This window comes from Mustela nigripes, chromosome 12 (genome assembly GCF_022355385.1).
Source record: "Mustela nigripes isolate SB6536 chromosome 12, MUSNIG.SB6536, whole genome shotgun sequence".
NCBI lineage: Eukaryota > Metazoa > Chordata > Mammalia > Carnivora > Mustelidae > Mustela > Mustela nigripes.
In genome coordinates, this window is record NC_081568.1 from 87,925,185 (window position 1) to 87,942,128 (window position 16,944).

Here is a 16,944-nt window from a genome sequence, read left to right on the forward strand (position 1 = left end):
ACTTCTATCTTGATTAAAGCATTACTTTTCAGGTCTCTTTCATTCCAGCTGAACCAAAGTCCAGCTACATCAATGTGCACACACAGTGACGGGACCACTTGGAAGGCTGCCTTGAAAGAGAATGTGAACTCTCTACCACCTAACACCAAGCAGAAAATTTTACAATAAGCAAAGAAGCTTTGGTCTTTCTAGGAGATTACAGACTGCTCTTGATTTGAAAGGAGAAAAAACAAAAGCTAAAACTTGGATTTCTTCATGAAATTTTTAAAAAAGAAAAGGAAGCCTCAGGGACATTATTGCCTTTTTTCCTGTGATGGCAAGCAGTCGTCTCTGCACTTTTTGTAAAGAAATGTACTAAAATTAATGACCACATTAACACCCAGCATGACACATTTCCACTGTCTTACACATTTTTTTTTCCTTCCCTGAAGGGTCGGAATTCCCATCGGTAGGCATAAAATGGTCTAAGCCCAAGCCTAGTAAATCACTTGCATTGGCTTGTTTTTAAAGTGACTAAGCAGCTGGAGTTTTCAAGGTCAGAGGAATCATCTGCCAGGGTCACATGTGTTTCACATGTCAAGTAACGTATATGGGTTCCACTCCATCCAGGATTGTACAGAAAAAGACATTTGCAAACAAGTGATCCAAAGCCATGTTTCCAAACAGCTGCTATGGTTATGCGGATAAGAGTTACTATGTAAACTGTGTAAGTTGAGGACTATGTTTCCAGTCACTCCAAAAGAATAGTCATTACAATCCATAATGTCGAAACTGAGAGGACCTGTTTCTGATCATGAAGACACACAATAAATACTCCATCAGGATAAAAAGTGAAAGTATATGATTGCTGTTATTATCATAATGATCTTGTTCATGTGCAAGTGGGAAGAATGTGTACTGGGTATAAAAATAACACAAACACAGAAGTAAGATGAAACCTGGTGGACTTCAGGTAATGAGCCTTGGCTAATACTTATCTCTCCACTTGATGCTGCAGGCAACACTGACTAGAACCTACAGACATGACTCCTGGGTGCTAATAACCTCCTTAACAAGCTGGACTAATTGGTATTACAGAGCCAGACTCATGGCACAGGGAGGGATGACCTGAGGATTTAAGGAATTTAGGAATAGAAAAAACTTTTTTTTTTTTAAACTTCACATTTTAACTCATAGCATATTTAGAGATGTCTGGCTTCAACAAAGAGAAGGACAAGGGTATTGATTTTTGTGAACAGCTCTTCCAGTGGGTTGTCCTAACTCAAAAGGGATAATTGGCTTTGAAGAGTAGCTCTTATATTGAGTTTTTATTGAGTTCTCATAATGTTCTTGGTATGTGCTCTTCAAAGCCCACAATCAGCCTCTTCATCTTGTTTATATTTACCAGTCCTAACGATCTCTCATGTGTAAGACGTGCTGAATGAAGATTGCCTTCTGACCAGTTAACCCCTCTCTGCAGGTTTTGAGGTTGGCTTCTGTATTTTGTAAGCAAAATAACAGGCACCTCCCAGTCAGCAGAGTGGCACAGACAGGCATAGACAAATACCCACTCTAGCTAAGTATGGGCGCCATTCAAGCTGACTCTCAGCTCTGAGTCACTTATACAATCAAGTCCCTGAACATGTTTCTGTCCCTAATATTTTGTTGCTCTAGGCAACCATCAAGTCCACACGAAGACTTCTGCCAACTGGAGAGGATGACTAGCCAGGGAAGCCAGAATTTTCTTTTAACTCTTTGTTGAAAATTCAAAATAGTAAATGGTGGGTATCCTGGATATTCTCTACAGGATCTACATTGGGAAAAGTGGAATTCAGACACTGAGTTAGTGTATCTTTTATTCGCTTCTTAGGGAAATATAATTATATAGAAAATATAATTATAGAAAGGTAATTCATTAGAAGTATGCATTTTTAAAAAAGAAAAAAGAAAACAGCTGGTTGGATATTTAAATATCATCTAATCTAATATCCTCATTTTATAGATGGAAAACCAGTGCTCGCTTTGGCAGCACATATACTATATAGATGGAAAACAGGGAGATAGAGTGACAGAGGAGTGATTATAGCTCTGGTCCCCAGACCCCAGGGTTATTGCTCTTTCTATAACTTTCACAAGTTCAGGGCCCCATGTAGGATGAAGGAAAGTTAATAAATCACAAGTGAGGAGCACCTGGGTGGCTCAGTTGGTTATGCATCCACCTCTTGATTTTGGTGCAGGTCATGATCTTGGGGTTGTAGGATTGAGTCTTGCATTGGGCTCTGTGTTCAGTGCGGCATCTCCTCGAGATTCTCTCTCTCTCCTCCCTACCACCTGCGTTCTTTCACTCTCAAAAAATAAATAAATCACAAGTGATTATCTTTCCTTTGTAATAGCAAATGTTTCTGTAAAGGGCTAATTCACTGAGGTGCTGGAAGCAATCCTAACTCTGCCACTAGGTAGTGATCATTCATTAACACACCCATTACAAAAGTCTGGCCAGGAGGGACATTTAACTATTCTAACATTTGAAAAGCACTCAAGGTGTATTATTGCTTATCTGAATGTGATCTTTGCTTCCTGAATTCTTAATACACTTGTTGTCTGTGACACAATCCTGGAGAGTATCTAAAATTCTTGGTGTCTTTTTCATATGAACAATTATATCTTGCTAATTTCTTGGAAGTAGGACTGCATCTTATTCATTCCCATTTCCCTGAAACCCAGAGTACAGAATTAAACATGTTTTTGTTGATTGCTTGATGATAAGTCAATATTAATTTTATTAGTTCTTATAGTTTAATAATAATCTATTTACCCAGAAATTAATTGTCCACGTACTGCTACAGTTCAGTACCAGGCGCAAAGAGCCCCAGAACAGTCAACAAATGCATTTAAAAGCTTATTTGTTAAAAAGCAGAATCAGGTGGCTGATTCTGATGGCTACCAGAGGGAACAGGGTTGAGGGGATGGGTGAAATGTGTGAAGAGTGGGAGGCACAGGCTTCCAGTTATGGAATGAACAAGTCACAGGGATGAAAGGCACAGTATAGGGAATATAGTCAACGGTATTGTAATAGCGTTGTATGGCGGATGGATGGGAGCTACACTCGTGGTGAGAGTAGCATAACATACAGAGAAGCGGAATCACTATGTGAGTCAACTAATGTGAAACTAATATAACACTGTGTTTAAACTATAGTAAAATTGAAGAAACAAACAAACAAAAAAACCCCTTATTTGTTATATGCATTAAATATTCTAAAGCTCTACCTTAGAGATGGACTGGTCCCAACCCCGCTTTTATTTTGAGTTCATTTGTTCTCATTCAGACTCAGTGCAATGGCTAGGACTCTGGTTTGCCAAGGTGAAAGAAGCAGCAGATCAGAAGAGGCCACTGATGCCAGGTTCACTAAGAACGTTAAGAGGTAATCATTGAGTGCAGGAAATGAGAAGTTAAAATGCAGCAACATTTGGGTCTCCTAAATGTTGGGGGGAAAGTCCATAGATCATTAGCTCTAAAATGCCTCTGTGAATGTTAAGGAAGCATAGAGGAATAGATGTATATAGTCATGACCAGAGCCACTAAAAATAATTTCCTTACATTCAGTGCGTGCCTTTAAGAGGTTATGAATGAGCATAATACCTTTCAAAGATTTTCATTCTAAATGATTAAGATTATGAATTTGGTTTCCTAGAATATTTGTCATATGTCATATAGATCATTTTCTTCTAAATGAAATGTAAGTAATCCACGCACTGAGATAAACCAGCCTTAAATTCCAAATTGGAATTCAAGTATCAAACTATATTAATCCAATACATAATCCTATATATGTTACATATAATAGCAAGGATCATAATAATTCATACACTGTCAGAGCCATTCTACATCCACTCAAAATCATGACTACCAGTTACTAAACCCCACACATCTGTTCTTTTATCATTTACAACAATCTCCTGCTCCATATTTCTGCAATCTAGCTATCTTGTTAGGAGAGGGACTTTATTTGACCTTATTCTTAGACATCGCTATTGTGCTCTAACTGGTCTCTGAAACTTTTATATCTTCTTTCATTCTTTGGAATTTTAAAAATATTCCTAGGAGATTCTAATGAACCTACAAGTCTGTGAACCACTATCCTAAATGCCTAGCGCAACATTCATGTGACTCTTAATTACACCCTAAAATGAAACCAACTCCTTTAGCGGCAGACATCATACGTCAGTGATTTCTGAGCTTAGCTGCCCTTTAAGTGTGGCTCCCTCCATTTCCAATTCCCCCTTCTGTTTACTTAACAACTATTTGATAATTCTTAGGTGCCACTTCTTCCAGAAGACCTTCCTTATCTTACGTTAGATCTCTAGCAGAGAAGTACTAACGTTTTCTCTGCTTCTCTTTTTAGAGGTGCCATTTGACACTCAGGCTCAAAGAGACAAAGATGGTGGGGTGGGAGTGGTTCTCTTCGTTTTACTTTTTCTTTGTAGGGAAACACCTAAGGGGATCTGTCACACTTACGAATCCACCCTTCTTTGAAGGTTTGATGTGAAAGCAGATTGCTACGCTTTGCACAAAGGCATTTTAAATGTGCAGGTGTGACTGTCCAAATGAACAACAATACTTTGAACTATTATAGAACCTTTCATCAAACGATATCAAAACAATTCAGCTTATAAAGCCTTAGAAAGCTGGTAGGCAAAATTTTCTATTGATATATAAATGGGGACTTACTGCATTAGCTATGTGGGTGATTTATTTCAAGTCCCAAACAATGGGACGTTCGTTTAGGCAGAGGAAACGATTTTCTGTGGGTGACTTCTCCAAGTTGTGACATTTAATTTCAAAAACGTTTAAGAAAAAAAAAACTTTTAAAAAAAACTTTGTTGAGTTTTAATTGCCAGTTCATAGGCATTTATGTTGAGAACTTAATAATCCTTTTTTCTTTAAAAAAATATGGAATGCTTACAAATTTGCATGTCATTCTCAGGCAGGGGCCATGCTAATCTTCTCTGTATCATTCCAATTTTAGGATATGTACTGCCGAAATGAGCGTAGAACCTAATAATTATTTTCCCCTCTTTAAAAAATTTTTTTAAATTTTTTATTAATATATAATATATTATTAGCCCCAGGGGTACTTATTTTTCCCTCTTAATTCGACCAAGCATTAGCTTCTTTTTTGGATAATCCAAAGATGCTCATTGAACATACTAAAATGGACTTCACCTGTGGTGAGGGAGAACAATACTTACTAATGGTTTTTAAATGAAGAAAAGTGTGGTACAAATCAGTTTGGGTCTTATTATTATTTAAATGTGTAGCTGAGTACTAAGTCTCTCCACGAACACAAATCTAATCTTTTTCTGTCTTCCTCCTTCTGGCTTCTTTCACTGTTTTTCCTCACATACAATCCTGTGAGCTCCAGACTGGGAAGAGCGGTACTTTCCCATTTTCCCATATTTTAAATATGCTGTAAAGTAAACATGAGCAAAATGTGTCTGAGGAATGTTTTATCAGACTATGGTTTTTATTTTGTTTTGTCCCAGCATATTAGTTTTTCTTTTTTTTAATTTTTGCCCCATTTCAATGGTTTCTTTGATGTCTTGTTTTGACCAGCTGCTAAGCTTTTTTGTGGCTGTCCATTTACATCACTTTAAAAAATGGTACATAAATGAAATTTGAAGAAAATGAACAGTACTTTCACATTGTTTCAAAATCAAACATGTTCCTAAGGCATCTGATTTATGGCAGATGGAGAACAAAACCTTCCAGAGGGAGGGCTGTTAAATGAGTCTTAATTGCTTGCACATGAAAATATAGTGACTAAGATTGTGTGCACAATTAGGAATTTAAACATGTAGAAAAGAACTGGCCATGGAAACATTTTTGCAGGCATAGCTAGTTTGTATGAACACAGACAAAAGAAGACAAGTTAGTAAAGGAAAATAATTTCAAGAGAAATTTGGTTATTTACTTCCTTTTTCTTTATGTCAATCTTCTAATTGTAAAGATGATTCATTTACCTCTGAAACTCACTGTACACTCAAGAAAAAAAAGTTTTGTTCAAGAATTAGAATTTCTTTTTTAGTCCCACTCTGTGCCAGATACTAGGCTTGGTGCTTATTCATTTCATTTAATCCTAACAATAATTCTCTGAGATAGGTTGGTTATTGATCCACATTGTACAGATGACAAGTAAGTTGCTTAAATTGAAATGGCTAACAAGTGGCATAGGCAGGCTTCTCTCTATTGACGGAATAAATCCAGAGCCACACGCTGGCCCTTTTCCCTGCCCCAGCTCTACCGTGCCAAGCTCTTCCCCCAGAAAAAGATACATACCTTTCAAAAAAAAGTAACCCTAAAGGTCTTCTACTTTCAGTATCCAGTCAAAATGCCTTCCTAGTGTTGAGTATATGGCATGGTGAGGTTGGGTTTTGGGCCAAAGTTAGTCAGGTCTGGAGTCAGGGCTTAGGACAGAAGATGGCAGGTTTAGACACAGAGGCCAGAGTGGGTTGGCTTCAGAAGCACTGTCAGAGTTTGGGGGTCACATGGAAGCATCCAGTCAAGAGATTCATGCCTTAGTGGCTGTGTAGGAAGTACCTGTGAGGGCAGTGAGGTTCTGTCTGACTGGTTCTGTCACAATGTGTGGTCCTCAGTGTAGCTCCCCATGGCCTGGTGCTGTGCTCTCCTCCTCACCATAACACTGACATTCCCGATGAGTGCTCTGTGTAGTGCTCTACAGTGAGCTTCCATTTGTCTTCAGAGATTTAAGTCCATTTCATGCCTCTGATGGACTGAAATGCCTTTTCTAGTATAATTCAAGTTCTCCAGATTTTTTTTTTTTTCTCCTTGGAAACCTTTACTTTCCTGGGATGGGGTATAGGCCATTTCTAAGAGGGACTCTGATGAATGTCACTGTGTGATTATCCATAATTAAAGTTCAAACAATGACCTTCAAATAAACTCGGAAACCCAATTCATCCATGTACTGGGGCTCTACTTACATGTTCTTCTTAGAAAGTTGAAAGGCTTAATAATAAACCCTCTCTATTATTCTGTATCCCTTAAAGTAAACTTAACTAGGTGCTGACTTATTAGACCACAGTCCATTCAGATTACTATTAAAGATTATAGCAATGCAAATTATTCCTCACTTTCATTCCTGGTAAGCAAAACAGGAGCCACAGATTATGTGACCCTATGCAGAACTAAGCACAAAGGAAGTATCAATCAATGTGTGTCAATCAAATGATCAGGCAGTCAAATCACTTTTCTCAGGGATACGTTAAAGAACACATTTCTAGAAACTTAATATCATAAAGAGCAGCTTGCTGAGAAATATAGCAAAGTAAAGTGTGTTGGGCCAACTTTCTTATCTATAATCAATAATAATTTTTGAAATACCAATATTCATTTCCCCTTTTTAATGGTACCTTACTTCACTTCAAAAAATTATTTGGTGTCTCCACTGATAATTTTAATAGCAGCATAGCCCATAATGACCAAGTGCTTCCTATGTGCAATGCATTGTGCTGGGGTTTTTATAAATATCATCTCAAATTTCATGAGCTCCTTATGAGATAATTACTATTACTATGCCCACTTCAAAAACGAGGCACTTGAGGCTCTGAAGGGTTAAATGAAGTGTTTGAGGAGAAACATCTGTAAGCAGCATAGCTGAGATATAAATCCACATAATCTGGCCACATAATTTATGCTCTTAGTACTACAGTATAATACATAGTCTAGAAGAACAGCCAGATGCCTTGTTCTCCTGTAGCCAAGACCAGAGGCCCAAACTCGACCAATGAGACCCTCTCCTGGCATTTTACATGCCACAGATGAACAAAGAAACTAAAAACAGTTGCAGGAGGCTCACTGCGTTGCTCCTGCCATGAGAATTTCCCTCTATTTGTGCCTCTCTAGCACTCTCAAGATGAATTGTTTCCTTTAACCCTGATCCACCATCCTGCCCACTAATATCCAGGAATTGGAAATTATTCCAATATTTTATTTTACTTAAGTAGACTGAATTTCATTTTACTAGTCTTTATTTTATGTAAGTTAGCAGAGTTGGTTTTTACCCTGCAACCAAAGGATCACTGCTGATCCACCATCACCTGAGGGGAGGGAGAAGCCAGCCTAGGAGAGAATTGTATGAATCCTCAAAAAGGAGGATACTGAAGCATGGTTAAGTTCCCAGTGATAATGTGATAGACTCAGAGATACTGTGTGCCAAAATGTCATGGTGATTTTCTCTGCTGCCCTTTCTGTTGAAATGATGAGGGCTTGGTTCCCTCTCTAAGCCAGTGGGCTGGGACACGCCAGCCTCTCCTTTGTCTCCAGGACTTTGAGCAGTTTCCAGTGAATGGAGCAGGCTTGGGAAGATCTTTAGAAAGACAGACTGCAAGGTATGACTGAAGAGGCAAGAACACTTCTAAAGATCATTGCTTTCCCGTCACAAAAGGACAAGATTTCAGATGAAACTAACTCTTTCAAAGTATCCCCTGGAAAAACCTATCTATATGCTTATTCTGTATGTTGCCATCACTCTACAGTTCAAGGACACTGTCTTGGGAATGTCTCCCTTTGGAGTCCATGCCGTATTTCTTTCAAATGCCTCAAAAATGTCTTATCCCTTGGAATGGATTCATTTCTAGAATTATCCTGGTCCAGGATATTCTGACATGCTATTTACTGACTAGGGTTGGTAGTCATGTTTGAAATAATATTTCTGATCAAAAGTGAAGCATGACAGTAAACCAATCAGGTGGCCTTTTCCTAATACAGTCTATGAAATGAATTATATGTAAAACCACTTTTTCTCTCTCTATTTTTAAAGATTTTATCAATTTATTTGCGAGAAAGAGAGAAACACAAACAGAGGGAGCAGCAGACAGAGGGAGAGGGAGAAGCAGGCTCCCTGCTGAGCGGGGAGCCCGGAAGCGAGACTCCTTCCCAGGACACTGGAATCAGGACCCAAGCCGAATACAGATGCTTAATCAACTGAGCCACCCACGTGCCTTTCTAAAACCATTTCCAAATGCTCTCAGCAGGGGCAGTTGGGCTAAAAATGGTACAGCTTACAAAGATAACTACTTTGAGGATCAACGTGAATAGGGTAATAGTGTCTATGGATAGTCATACTGCCTACCTTTTCAGTAGAAGCTAACATTCATTATTGCCAGACACTGTGCCAAATTTTCTACACATTACCTTTTGTAATCCTTAAAATCAGAAAGGTATTATTATAGTTATTCACCACACTTTAACAGAAAAGACTCAGAGTATAGAGTAAGTTGTCTAAGATCACAAAGTGAGTGAGCAGGAGAGCCAGCCATGAAACCCCAACCTCCCGCTTTCTCTCCTCCAGGTTCTGACTTGTATATCAAATGAGCAAACAAAACTTACAAGAGTTTGGAATTTTTTCCAAAATAAAAACCGGCTGGAAGAGAAAACCTAGGTCTATTTCTAGGTGAACAATTCTAGTTAAAGAGCCTAGGCACATAGTCACGGACATGAGGCATCTCAGAATCCCACGTCTGCCCCTCACCTTCCAACTCTCAGTTCCAGGGCCTTTTTTTGTTCCCTTCCCTACTGACGTGGGCAACATTTCTTCTTTTACTGCTCTGTCTTCTACTTTCTCGTGCTGCAAAGTCTTCCCGAAGTTCATGCACTGGGTCCCCAGACCCTTTCTAGTCTGAGCTAAATAACAACGTAGACAGATTCCTGGTTCTCTAGAGAAAAGACCTCTCATCCTGACTCATTTCTTCCTCCCTTGTTTAGCTACTGACTCATTTATAAGCCCTCTGTTTTCTTTTAACTGAATGCTCTTCATCAATCAACAGTGCACATTTTATCTTTTTCAGTTCTGAGAACCTCTAGGAGGGTGATTCTAAAGCTCAGTGGACGTATTTTATGCCTGACTGGGTCCTCAGAGCCTACACAGTCTTTCACATCTCAGAAACAGAGAGGGAAAGAGCAAAGCCAGGAGGGCACACAGAAATGAGGTTCTCCACGTGGACAGCTCAGTGTGCAGCATGCAAATATCGGACATAGCAGAAAGAAGGAAGAATAAGCACCCATTTCTATTACCGGGCGTGAAAATACAGAGAACTACATGTACTTCCAGAGTGCCCACCGTGCTGGGTAAGAACCACACAAAAAGGAGAGATAATACACTAAAAAGCACTGGATATTTAATTATTAAAATATCTAGAGGAAGCGCATCTGGGGGAGGAGGGGGTTAAGGAATTTCATGGCTAGAAAAAGAAGCCAAGAAAATGATAATGGGTATGAAGAGCCTACACTGAATCTAAAAGAAAGAGAGCACGAATCTTATCACTCTGTAGAAACTGCTGTTTCAGGGGTTAATAGTGAGTGGTCCTAGAAGCAAGGGGAGTGCCGACTTCCAAGCACTGTCTTACTCCCAACATTCTATTTAAAATTTTTTAGAGATTTGTTTATCTTAGGAAGACAGAGAGTGGGAGAGGCATAGGGCGAGGGAGAGAGAACCCCAAGCAGACCCCATGCCCAGTGCATGGAGCCCAGTGTGGGGTTCAATCCCAGGACCCTGAGATACTAACCTGAGCTGAAGCCAATAATCAGATGCTTCATTCAACTTTGCCACCCAGGCGCTCCTGCCCCCAAACTTCTGGCATGCTCCATCTGAGGCACTTCTCCCACAGCCCATGCAGCATTTTCCCTATGAAAATTCCTGCCCTGGGTACTCTCACCAAAATAGGAACTTCAGAGGAGTCAGGAAGAGGACTGTGGGAATTAAGGAATTATCGAGGAATTCTATATCCCCGGCAGGAATCCTTCCCTTAGCTTATGTCACTTTCTTCAGGTTTCCCAAAGGTTTCTCTGTATCCATAGACCTTAGCCATCCTCTTGCCCTACTCTCCACTCATACCCATTCAGTAAAAGGATCATATAAATTCATTTTCTGCTCTCCCTTAAAAAATAAAAAAAGAAGAAGAAGAAAAGAAATTCCCAGGGAATAACTCTCCTAGGGGAGAGGCAAATGTGGGTTTTTTTGTGCACATGTCAATAAATCTTAAGAAGAGAAACCTTAAGGACATGCTTTGAGTCAGCTATAACCTATACTTTGTCATTTGTAGCTGTTTATTGGATTCTCATAAGATTTAAAGGATATTATGCATGTAAAGTCTTTAGTACATATTAAATGTCAGAAAATGTTACCTTTTATTAATATTAGTAGTCATGATATATCCAATGGATTTTTAAAAAACATTTTCTGAGATGGTGAAAGAAGGCTGCTAGAAGTGAGCTCCCCATTGATTCATGGACTCAAACAATTCAGTGTTTAACCAGTAAAATTTGGGAAGTTAGACTCAAAGGAATTTTCATTACTTTGCCCCACCACAGTAATGCGTTTCTGAGTAGGCCTAAAATATTCTCTAAGGCATACATGGGTGGGAAGCACTTTGTGGGTAAAGGGAGCAACTTAAGAATGCAGCTTTTGTTCTTTCTTTAGTTGTTTTTTTTTTTAAAGGAAACTTGGTACTGTGTCTAAGAAGACAAAAAGGATACAGTTACTAAACATAACATTTCCCAAACCTGCTCCCACCCGCATACACAAACATGGACTTGATCCTTCCTTTTCTTCTAGAAGAGCAAGCTGAACTATTAAAATCTTGTATACATTTCGAGAGATAACAGCGATGACAGCCCAGTGATGACGACCATGATGACGTGGTTTGCACTGATAATAATATCACCTTGTCTTTCCTTCCTAATCACACAGCACTTCACACATAGTATCTTATTTATCCTAGACTGCATTGTTATATGGGGGTGTGGGTGTCACTAACTCTCTTTCCAGAAAGACAGTGATTTTACAGCAAATTATGAGCAACCCCATGGCAACGTTATACGTGGGCACTCTCACCTGCATCAATCAGTATTCCATTATGACCCCAAATTTGGCTGGTTCAATGATCTACCTGGGAGCACTCATTAATAATAAAGGTCGTGAACCTTATCCCAAAGACTGTTGTGGACTGTCTGGAAATTCGTGCTTTGATGTTTGTTTTCCACCATCCACTGGTGATGTGGTCAGGTGGCTTTGGGAAATACTGTCCTTTTCAAACTTAGGGCAGTGAGGAAGGGATAATGGCTACAGGGAACTTGGGTGACATTCAGATCCTATCTTTGGTGGTAGTTTTGCTAATCACTGGCAAGATAATGGGACAGTCTTGCCACAGGTGTCACAAGCTCAATATCAACAGACACAGTACTGTCCTATTCAGGGATATTGTTATTTGAAAATACAGTTAATTCTTCACTGTGGCTCCCTAATACTGAAATATCATTACGCAGCTTCTCATTGGTACCTTTTCCAGGTGGGGAGAGGCAAACAGTCAACTGAGACCTGAGAAATACTTGCATGTTTGTCACTAGCTTCTGTGTAAAGCTATCTGCCTTTGCTTCTTACTAGTCAACAGCTAAGAAATGTCTTAATCTGTTATATGTGATTAAAATGTGTTAAATGTGTGCTTAATGCCCATTTAGCACTTTATCATGTATTCTTTAATGTAGAAGTATTTTTACATGACTAAAATTTTCTAATAAATCACTTAAAACCCTTTTTATTATAGGATTTTTTTATACCTAAATAGAATTCCTATATTATTTAGCATCTGGGATTGTTTTCCATCTTTGATGGATATATACATGTGCTGTGATGAACATCTATATATATGATTAAACTTTCCTGTCTTTTCTCATCACTCCTCAAGTTATTCAACTGCCAATTCTTCTCCAGTTGGTCTCTGGAAAGAGCTGTGGCTCCATCCCCTCATCTTCACTGGCCACAGCAACAATCTGAGTTCAGAGCTGCATTATCTTTAGCATGTACTTGACGAATGACAGCCTCCTATTAGTAAGGTGCTGTCTCTGTTCTCTGTTTTTCCATGTTTCCATTTCATTTCATTTCTTTCTTTTTTTTTCTTTTCTTTCTGTCTTTTTTTTTTTTTTTTTTTTTTTTTTTTTTTTGTGGGTTGGGGTTTTTTTTTTTTTTTTGGTGGGGGGTGAGGGAAAGGGTAGAGGGAGAGGAAGAGGAAGAGAATTTTGAGCAGGTTCTGCATGGGGTGGATATGGGGCCTGATCTCACAATCCTGAGATCAAGACTGGAGCCAAAATCAAGAATCGGATGCTTAATGAACTGGGCCATCCAGGAGTCCCTTTTCCAGTCTGTTCTCTTTACTGCTCCCAACATTGTCATTCTAAGATACATACTTGCTTCTCTGCACAGACATGATTGATGATTTTTGCTTGTCCTATAGAATAAAGTCCACCATGAACACTGGCTTCTAATAATCTTCACACTACTGCCCTAATCTTCTCCTGCAGCCTCCAATTTGGTTGGTCCATACACTTTTGACTCTTTGTCCTTTATTGTCTGCAGTCTCCTGATCTGACAGGCATTCCATGTTTCCACGCCTTACTTCTGCTGGTCCCCTGGGCTCAAGTGACTGTCCCCTAACTATAGGCATAACTCTATGTTCTTCAAAGCTCAGCAGGAAGCCTTCCATAGCAGTACATGTATAGTACATGTATTTGAAGTTGCTTCAGTCATGGCCCTTCACTTGCACATAGTTATTCGTGATTTCTTCTCCCCTTGACTGTGAATTCCTTGATGCCAGCAGTCACATTTTACTCATCTCTTGATCTCCAACCCCTACCTTATTGCAGGCCATATAGAAGGCGCACAGAAAATATTTGTCCACCACTGGCTAATAGTAATAATTAAAAAATTACAGCATTTACAGTACCTACCACTTGTTGAATACATTCTGGGAATCAATCACTGACTTAGGATTTACTGATGAGAAAATAAATGCTTAGAGAACTTCTGTCAATTGACCACAATTATGCAGCTAATTTGAGTAAAGCTAGAGTTTCGACCTATATGGTTTGACTCATAATGTCTTTATTGTACTAACTAAATGAATATGTAATCTCATTTAACTATGCCATTTAAAGTTATAACAAAATACTCAGAGCAGATATTCAGGCAATAGAGATTCAATTAATTATTTTTCCCATGATTATGCATTTGTTTTCACTGTTTAAAAAACCAAGTATGATGTCAATTAATTCCTGGTTGAAAAGTCACTGTGTCAGACATTTTTCTGTGTATGTATGTATGTATGCATGTATGTGTGTATATATATATATTCTATTAATGTATATAAGGCTAAAGAAAGGCAAAGTAAGTTAGCTTATAAGAAAGAAAGCAGGGGTGCCTGGGTGGCTCAGTGGGTTAAAGCCTCTGCCTTCACCTCAGGTCATGATCCCAGGGTCTGGGATCGAGCCCCGAGTCGGGCTCTCTGCTCAGTAGGGAGCCTGCTTCCCTTTCTCTCTCTCTCTGCCTGCCTCTCTGCCAACTTGTGATTTCTGTCTATCAAATAAATAAATAAAATATTTTAAAAAAAAAGAAAGAAAGAAGACTTTTACACCTTTAAAATATTGTAACAGTCATAGTCATATTCCATGCATTTAAGCAAATCTTTTAGTTTGATGCTTTTTGCAGTAAAGTCTTTTAATTTTTGAAAAGTAAACTTCTTTGACTTAAAATGAATTATTTATTTATTTTAAAAGGACTTTATTTATTTATTTGTGTGAGAGAGAGAGAGTGTGTGTGAGCAGGAGTAGGAGCAGAGGGAGAGGGACAAGCAGACTCTGCACCAAGTACAGAGAGCCCGACATAGGGCTCAATCTCACAACCCCAAGATCATGACCTGAACTGAAATCAAGAGTCAAATGCTTAACTGACTGAGCCCCCCAGGCACCCCTGACTTAAAAAGAACTTAAGCACTCAGTAGTCATTAGATATAATAAATGTAAAAGTAAAATAAGCAAAAAACTTCCTAAATGGTCAATATACAAACACTCACATACCACAATCTTCATCAATTTTTCATTCAAGCTACTAAACCACATGTACTCAGCATTTTTCAATCACATTCCTAAAAAAGTGAACTGAGCTCTCATTTTCGGCTATTATTAGAGTCTTGTTACAATCTGCTTTTATTAAAAAAAAAAGTGGGGGGAAAGGAACTACATGATGAAGCAGTGGCTGATACTTGATGAGGACTTCTATGGACCAGCTCCATCCTCCTGTTCCTCCAAGCACACTGCCCTATCACACATTTTAGCTCAATGTCTCCTTGAGCCTTGCTCCCCTATACCTCTTTTGCTTTCTTCTTCATATCTTGCTTTCAATTATTATCTGTTACAGTACATAGATTTCTTTTTGTATTATAAATGCTACTGTTTCTCTCTCTCTCTCTTTCTCACACACACATACACACACACAAACAGACTTAAAAGGACCTAAGTACTTGGTATCATTATTATTACCATAAAATAGTTTCTTGGTTTCTTTTCTTTAATAAGCTCAGAACATTAAGTGATTGGTCCAGATAATAGCGCAATAATTGTTCCAGTTAAATATCTTTGTTACTTTCCCCGGGTTGTTGGGACTTTAGCAACAGTTTTGTGCTTTAGAAGAACAATAAATGTACAAGGATAAGTTTCTTCTCATTGTGTTTTGACTGGTTAGTACTATTTGGATAATTTACTTTTTAAATCCTCTACTTACCAACTGTCTAAATTTTATCCAGAACACACTCATTTTTTTTTTCAGGAGCTGTGAATATTCAAGATGAGAAAATATGAAGTAGAGTGGAGACGTTCACCATAAAGTTTTTGGACTAAAACCCATTCTGTTTTATGCTTGTCACTGTGTCAACCTTAGAGGTAAAAGGAGAGCAAATATATTTATTGCTTGGAGAGAAAAGCTTATATTTTCTAAAATCGCAAGTCTTTTACCTTAGACCACCCAAGCTCTACTTACCTAATGGCCTATAAGTTATAGTCAGTAAAGATAATCAAAACAGCTATAAATATAAAAACCTCTCCAGTGAGAAGATGGAACATGATATTTTCTAATTTTCAAGTTTATATACAAGAAATACAATACTCTCTCTATCGCTCAGAATAATATCATCATCACAATAATATCCTTTAATTCTTCTTTTACTTTTCCCAGATATACACTTCTGTGTTGGGTCTGAAGGCTACCCTACTAAGACGGATAATTTTACAGGGGTGAAAGAAGGCCCCTGCCCTCAGTAATATTCATTCTTGGATCTATGTCTAAGTATCATTTGCTCTTACAAGTTCGCAGTTTTCTCATCTTTATTTAAGAGAGAGAGAATGAGTGGGAGGGGCAGAGGGAGAGGGAGAGAGAACCTGAAGCAGACTCCATGCTGAGCACAGAGCCCACTGTAGGGCTGGATCTCATGACCCTGAGCTCATGACCTGAGCCAAAATCAAGAGTCAGATGCATAACCAATTGAGCCACCCAGGCACCCCTCAGTTTTCTTATCTTTACAACAGAGCAGCTTAAATAAAATTTCCCTGAGTAACATTCACATTTGAAAATCCTTAACTTGAAAATGATTAAATAAGACAATTGAAAATATGGAAATTAGAAACATAGTAAAAATTGATATTGTACAGACATGACAAGGTTTTAAGAGATGACTTTTCCTGAGTTAACACTGTTTGAAAACAAAATGTTCAAAAGGACTAATTATGTCCAAAGAGACATGGCTGTACTCCTGACCCAATACAGAATAGCATGATCTGGTGATGGCTTGGGGATCCCTGACACTTTGCTGCCCCCTCATGTTTCAACATACTCTTGAGTTCTATTCTTTATTGCCCCTCAAGGATCTATGCAGGTGAGTCTTCCTCTAAGTAATAGAAGGATTCCTAAAAATGTTCTGTTGTTACTATTTAAAAACAATATAAATGAAATGTTCCAGAGAAGCTGACACGGCATCACTGTCTTCCTCCTCTATGCTCTGTTTTCAAATTAGCTTTAAGAACAACATCAAAAATGCCAAGCATGGATCAGTGTTGTAGGAA

General features: G+C 38.6%; 1 protein-coding gene and 1 non-coding gene across 4 annotated transcripts in view; both read right to left on the reverse strand.

The window, feature by feature from the left end:
• LOC132028660 (cAMP-specific 3',5'-cyclic phosphodiesterase 4D) overlaps window positions 1-16,944 on the reverse strand; it is a 558,688-nt gene that overhangs the window by 176,456 nt on the left and 365,288 nt on the right. The window lies entirely within an intron of this gene.
• Window positions 4,926-5,037, reverse strand: LOC132028950 (U6 spliceosomal RNA). Its single transcript, XR_009407604.1, has one exon. It is a non-coding gene; the product is annotated as a U6 spliceosomal RNA (small nuclear RNA).